This window comes from Papio anubis, chromosome 6, assembly GCF_008728515.1.
Source record: "Papio anubis isolate 15944 chromosome 6, Panubis1.0, whole genome shotgun sequence".
Classification (NCBI taxonomy): Eukaryota; Metazoa; Chordata; class Mammalia; order Primates; family Cercopithecidae; genus Papio; species Papio anubis.
In genome coordinates, this window is record NC_044981.1 from 80,028,210 (window position 1) to 80,034,569 (window position 6,360).

Here is a 6,360-nt window from a genome sequence, read left to right on the forward strand (position 1 = left end):
AATTGCTTATGATGCTTTTCAGATCCTGAATTCCAGCAGAATGGCTGACATCAACCAGTTTGAAGACCCTCACAGAAGAACCCAATCAGCATGAGAATGCAGTTCCTCCATCTCCCATCCCATAACTTCATTTTGCACTCTTCAACCAATCAACAGTCCCCATACCTTGACCCACTACTCTTTCAGACCCTTTAAAATCCCTAGTCCCAGACTCCTCATAGTGGCACATTTGGGGTTTCCTCCCTTCTCCTCATACAGCTGTTTACCATTAAACCTCTTTCTGTGTGCCTGTGTCTCGGTGTATTTACTTGCTGTACATCAGGCAACAAACCTGTTACGATAACAAAAGAATAACTAAAATACCCCCATATGTCCAGAAACTTAGAAAAAAATACAATATAAATCTTAGGTTAAAAAGGACATCACAAGGAAAATATGAAATATGAAGAACTAAAAGACAAGAAATTACTACGTATCAAAACTTGTGGGAAACAAAAAAATTTAAACATTCAAATGCTTTTATCATTGTTAGTAGCAGTGAATCATACAGGTCTGCAGCAATCTCAATTCTAGCCTCCTCAGAAGAAAGAACTTGATGAAGGGCATAAGGCAGAGGGAGGGACTGAGGCAAAATTTAGAGCAAGAGTGAAACTTTATTAAAAAGTTTTAGAGCAGGAACGAAAGTAAAGTACACTTGGAAAAGGGCCAAGTGGGTGACCTGAGAGATTCAAGTGTGTGGTTTGACGTTTGATACTTGACTTGGAGTTTTATACATTGGCATGCTTCCCGGGTTGCATTGCTACTCTCCTAATTCTTTCCTTGGGGTGGCCTGTCTGCATGCACAGCGGCCTGCCAGCACTTGGAAGGGGCCCATGTGCAGTGTGTTTACTGAAGTTGTGCATATGCTCACTTGAGGCGTTTTTCCCTCACCAGTCCAGCATTCCTAGAGAAGGTCAGATACCAGTTAAACTCTGACATTTGGCCTCTTAATGCACATGCTTGAGCCCACTTGCCCAACTCCTGAGATCTTATTGGGAAGCTGCTGATCACTAGTTTCAGGTGTTTCTTTCTTTTGGGAGACTGCCTTTCCCTGTTGCTGGCTGAGAGCAATTAATATTTTAGAGAGACAGTTTAACAACAGCCTGACCATCACCTGATGGTCACCTAACATCCCTGGTGGGTGGGAGGCTTCTCCTGCCCTCCTCATGTCTGAACTACCTACTGTAACATCATGAATAAGCTCAAACTTCAACATGGAAGCCACAAAAAGAGCAATAAGATAAACCATCCCCACAAAAGCCATCCTACAAAAAAAAATAAAAAATAAAAATAAAGAAGGGAGAATACAAAAAGAAAATAATAATAATTAATGAAATAAGCAACAACAATAAACTGAATCTGGTTCCTAAATAGGATATAGGGTAAACTTCTGATAAGACTGACTAATACCTCAAAGAGACCAAAAGGTGTGAATAAACAAATGTATAATAAAATAGGGAAGTAAACTATAGGGACTTTAAAATCATAAAAGAATGTTGTGAATAACTGCATGGCAATAAATAGGAAAGTCCAGGGAAAATGTGATACATTTCTGAAAAAACCGTACCACAACTGGCACAAGAAGAAATTTTAAACTTGAATAGACCAATAATGTCTATGAAAGTTAAAATAATAATAAAATTTTGTCTCCCCACCACTAATAGAGGTCCATTTAATTTAAAAGATGAGTTCTACCACACTTTTAAGAAATACAAAATCCTTATTTTATAGAAATTATTGTAAAATGTAAGGGAGAACAAGGAACTCTGCCTGATTTAGTTTGTGAAAGTAGTATGAAATTTATTTTAAGATGAAATTTTTATTCCAAAACAAAATAAAGGCAAATTCAGAGATGAAAATATAGGTCAATTTAACTTGCGAATTTAGGTATAAGAATTCTGTGATGTTTAATATTGCCAAATTGATTGGATTGAAGGAAGCAAAGTATTGTTCCTGGGTGTGTCTGTGAGGGTGTTCCCAAAGGAGATTAACATTTGAATCAATGGACTAGGAGAAACAGACCCACTCTCAACCTGTGTGGGCACCACTTAATCAGTTGTCTGCGTGGTTAGGATAAAAGCAGGCAGAAGAATGTGGAAGGACTAGACTGGCTGAGCCTTCTGAACTCCATCTTTCTCCCATGCTGGATGCTTCCTGCTCTTGAACACTAGACTCCAAGTTCTTAAACTTTTAGACTCTTGGACCTATACCAGTGGTTTCCCAGGGGCTCAGGGGCCCTTGGCCACAGACTGATGGCTGCACTGCCAGCTTTCCTACTTTGAAGTTTTGAGACTAAGACTGGCTTCCTTCTCAGCTTGCAGATGGCCTATTGTGGGACTTCACCTTGTGATCATGTGAGTTAACATTCCTTAATAAACTCCTCTTAGTATTTTCTTCTATCCAATTAGTCCTGTCCCTCTAGAGAACTCTAACACAAATCTAAAAAAAAATTTATGTAACTAACCCACCAGGATATTAGAAAGAATTCCAATAACTCAAAGTTTAACATGAGAAAATCAATCAAGATATTTGGTACATTATTGGAATAAAAGAGAAAATCATAAATTATTTTAATTTAATAGATAAAATATTCAATAAGTTTCACCATATATTTATAGTTTAAAAAAACTTTTAAAAATAGGAATAAATGGGCTAGGCGCAGTGGCTCACGCCTGTAATCCTAGCACTTTGGGAGGCCAAGACAAGGGGATCACGAGGGCAGGAGATTGAGACCATCCTGGCTAACGCGGTGAAACTCTGTCTCTACTAAAAATCCAAAAATTTAGCCGGGCGTCGGGGCGGGCGCCTGTAGTCCTAGCTACTCAGGAGGCTGAGGCAGGAGAATGGCATGAACCTGGGAGGTGGAGCTTGCAGTGAGCCGAGATTGCACCACTGCACTCCTGCCTGGGCGACAGAGCAAGACTCCGTCTCAAAAAAAAAGGAAAAAAAAAAAAATAGGAATAAATGGGAATGTCCTTAACATGACAAAGACAATCTATCCAAAGCAGTATATCAAACAACATGGGTACTAGGAATATTTTAGAAATATTGTCATTAAAGTCAAGAAGAATATAAGGATATCTGTTATTTATTGTAAAACACAGAAACAAAAGAAGTCCTAGTAAATACAATAAGAAAAGAAAACAATATTATTTGTTTTGTAACCCCCCCACCAAAATCACCTAACCCAGAGTTTTGTATGCAGTAGGCACTCCAACTATGCTCTGAATATTTTGAAACATAGAGAACAGCAATTGATTTTTACTACATGAACCCAATTTGGACTATAAATCTATCATATCCACTTGATAAATTATAAAACAAAGAGCCCATGAGCATGGACAGTACCCAGTCTGCTTCTAGAAGATGCAGCCTCTGGAAGTAGACTGCTTTGCCAAAACAACAAAGTATGTGCAGCACATGTACATAAGTAAGAATGAAATGTATGCATGTTTAGTTAACCAGTAAAGATTGATAGAATAGGTTACAGAGTCCTAAATGTTCAGAGAATGTGAGAAAGCCTGAATGCCGGTGTTGAAGAACCTAGGCTCAAACCCAGTGGTACCACTTCAAGTACTGTAGCCTGCGGCAGATCATAACACCTCTCTAAGGATCAGTTTCATCTTTTAAATAAGTATATAACACATATACTCACATTTCTTTTCACCATTAGATTCTTCTAAAAGTCATGCAAGTTAATATAATATCTAATATTTAATGTTACAGAGCTTGCAAAGCAATTTCATATAAATTATCTCACTTTAATCCTTAAAACTTAACTGTGAGGTTGGTATTATTCCCATTTTTCTGTTACTTAATTTCCACTAGATTCAAGTTCCGTGGGAGTCAGAACTTTGTCTTCCTGTTTATCACTGTATTCCCAGACTTTAATGTTAATGTAGCACCTGAGACATTGTAGGCACTTTAAACAAACATTTTAAACTAAGGTTCAGTGATATTGTGACTAACTGAAGCTGGGACCCATGGGAAAAGTTTTTTATACTTGGCTTATTATAGAACAAAATAATATTATGACTAACGCCTGATATAGAAACTAGAAAGTAAAACCATCTTATTTATTCAGTCCAAAACTGATTTGGATAATCTACAACAAAACAGCAAGTAGATAGTGCTAGAGGATCTATTAAAGCTCTTTCATTATATCACTTTAGGAATCATGCATTGAAAAAATAATGTTTAGTCAGAGATTTTTTCCCTTTAAATTATATTAAGAAGACATAGTTCCCAAGCTTAACAAAGGCTATCACTTTTAATATTATCTTGAAAGTCTAGAACATTATTAAAAACAAACACATTGTACTTCCTTTTGGAGGGAATGAATAGAGATGAGTAGAAAGTCTGAAAGCAGAGGCTGAGTGGAGAAATCAGCATCCATAGGAAACATCCTTAAATAAGTAATTGGGAAGCAACAGATCTTGTAACGCAACAGGGGAAAATTGCTGGAGGAGTTTTAATTTTAAAGCTAAAAGCGACCTGTGAATAATCTAAGAATAATCTGTTTGTAGAGAAATTAGAGCTAGGGCTTGTTTTGTTAAGTATCTTGAGAGGAAAATGAAGAAAGCAGAATAAAAGTTAGTGGTTATTGTACTACTTGAGTAAGAGTTAACATATTACGTTCAAACATTTTTAAAAATCTTAATACAGATCTTTTGTGTTTATTTCACCCCTTACCTACCAACATATCTAATTTGTAGGAATATATTAATGAGTAGCTAGATTCTTCCAAAAAATAATAACGTGTTACCATTACTTCCCTTCTTAGTTATGCTCCTCCAGGGTTAGCCAAACTACAGCAGCTCTTTTGTTCCCCTGGTGGAAATGCCTGGAATTGCAGGAATAGTTTTAAGAGGAGCAAATCTCCAATACACAGCTGAAGAAAACACAGATCTCCATTCATATATTCAACAAACACTTATTAGGCACTAAAAAACATGAGATGATGGAACATAAAGATGAATTTCAGTGACAGCAAAGTTTTAAAATACTTAGGAGTATACTGTACACTGATGTGACAAAGGGCTCAGATGAAACTGAAATATCTAGCACATAACATTTAATTATTGAATTTAAAGTATTACAATCTAATTAATATTTGTTCTGGTTGTACATTTATTAGCACCTTGATGATTATCAGCACCATATGTACTAATACATGTCAGCACCATATGTATTTATAACAGGATTCCAGCTCTTGAGAGAATAATTTACCCTAATATATATCTCATGGAGAACACTTGTTTACTCCTGACTGTGATAAAGCCCTGATAATTTATTGGGCCAGTTTGAGTACCTGCTACAACTGATAGTTGCCAAAAAAAATGTAAAAAGTAAAAGAAAAAATTATGTGTTCTGATGAGCAATTTAATACAGAATGAGCACTATTCACTTTTCTTGAATGCTGCTCAATTACACCACTCCTCAGGAGAAGAAAAACCTAAATTTCATTTTATTTTGCAACAACATAACCTAAAACACTAACTTGTGAACTGAAATGCCTCCTTTAAAACCTGTTGAAAACTATTACTTTGCTGACTAGTTCAAAACAGTTGCAAATACATAGTCTATAATTTAGGGCCTCAGCAAATTAAAACTATTTCCTGGCCTGCCTAAGGCCACAGAAGTTACTGTAATAGGCTCTGGAGGCAGGTTGTAAGGAAACTAGTGGATGCATGAAAGTCTTTTTAAAATACACATTAACTTTTGTTTGTTTCTGTATCACTTAGGGATACCAAATGAACCAAGATCCCATGCACCGAACTTCACCTCTTGATTAGAATATAAACACTTGATTTAGAGGTGCTTTTCTTTCTTTCGACTTACCTTTATTCTTGAAATAGAAAGCACTGATGTCCATCTCTATGTGTAACCCGCTTCCTGGCTTAGAAAATGAAATCCACTTTCCAAGCTATCTATTTATACAGCTCCAGGAAAAGCCATCCATTAGAACAGAGCTGGAGATATAAAAAAGATTCAGATCCATATCAATCCATTCAGGGTTTTTAATCTTTATTCAAACATTCATTGAGCATATTCCAGGTACCAGATACTTGCACAGTTCTTGAAATACAATGAAGATAAAAATTGAACTCAAAGAGCTTACGGTCTAGTGGCCTAAAGCATAAACTTTGTTCTTTCTGAGCTTATGAACACAGCCCTCAGATCTCTCCAGAGCTGCCCTGTGAGCCTCGCTTTCTAAGTGATACTTTGTCTGGCTTCCAGAGGCTATATAAAAATAAAGCCTTTCAATAAGTGGGAGAAGCTTGCTCTGGGGAAGGATTTTATGCATTCCGTCCTATTGTT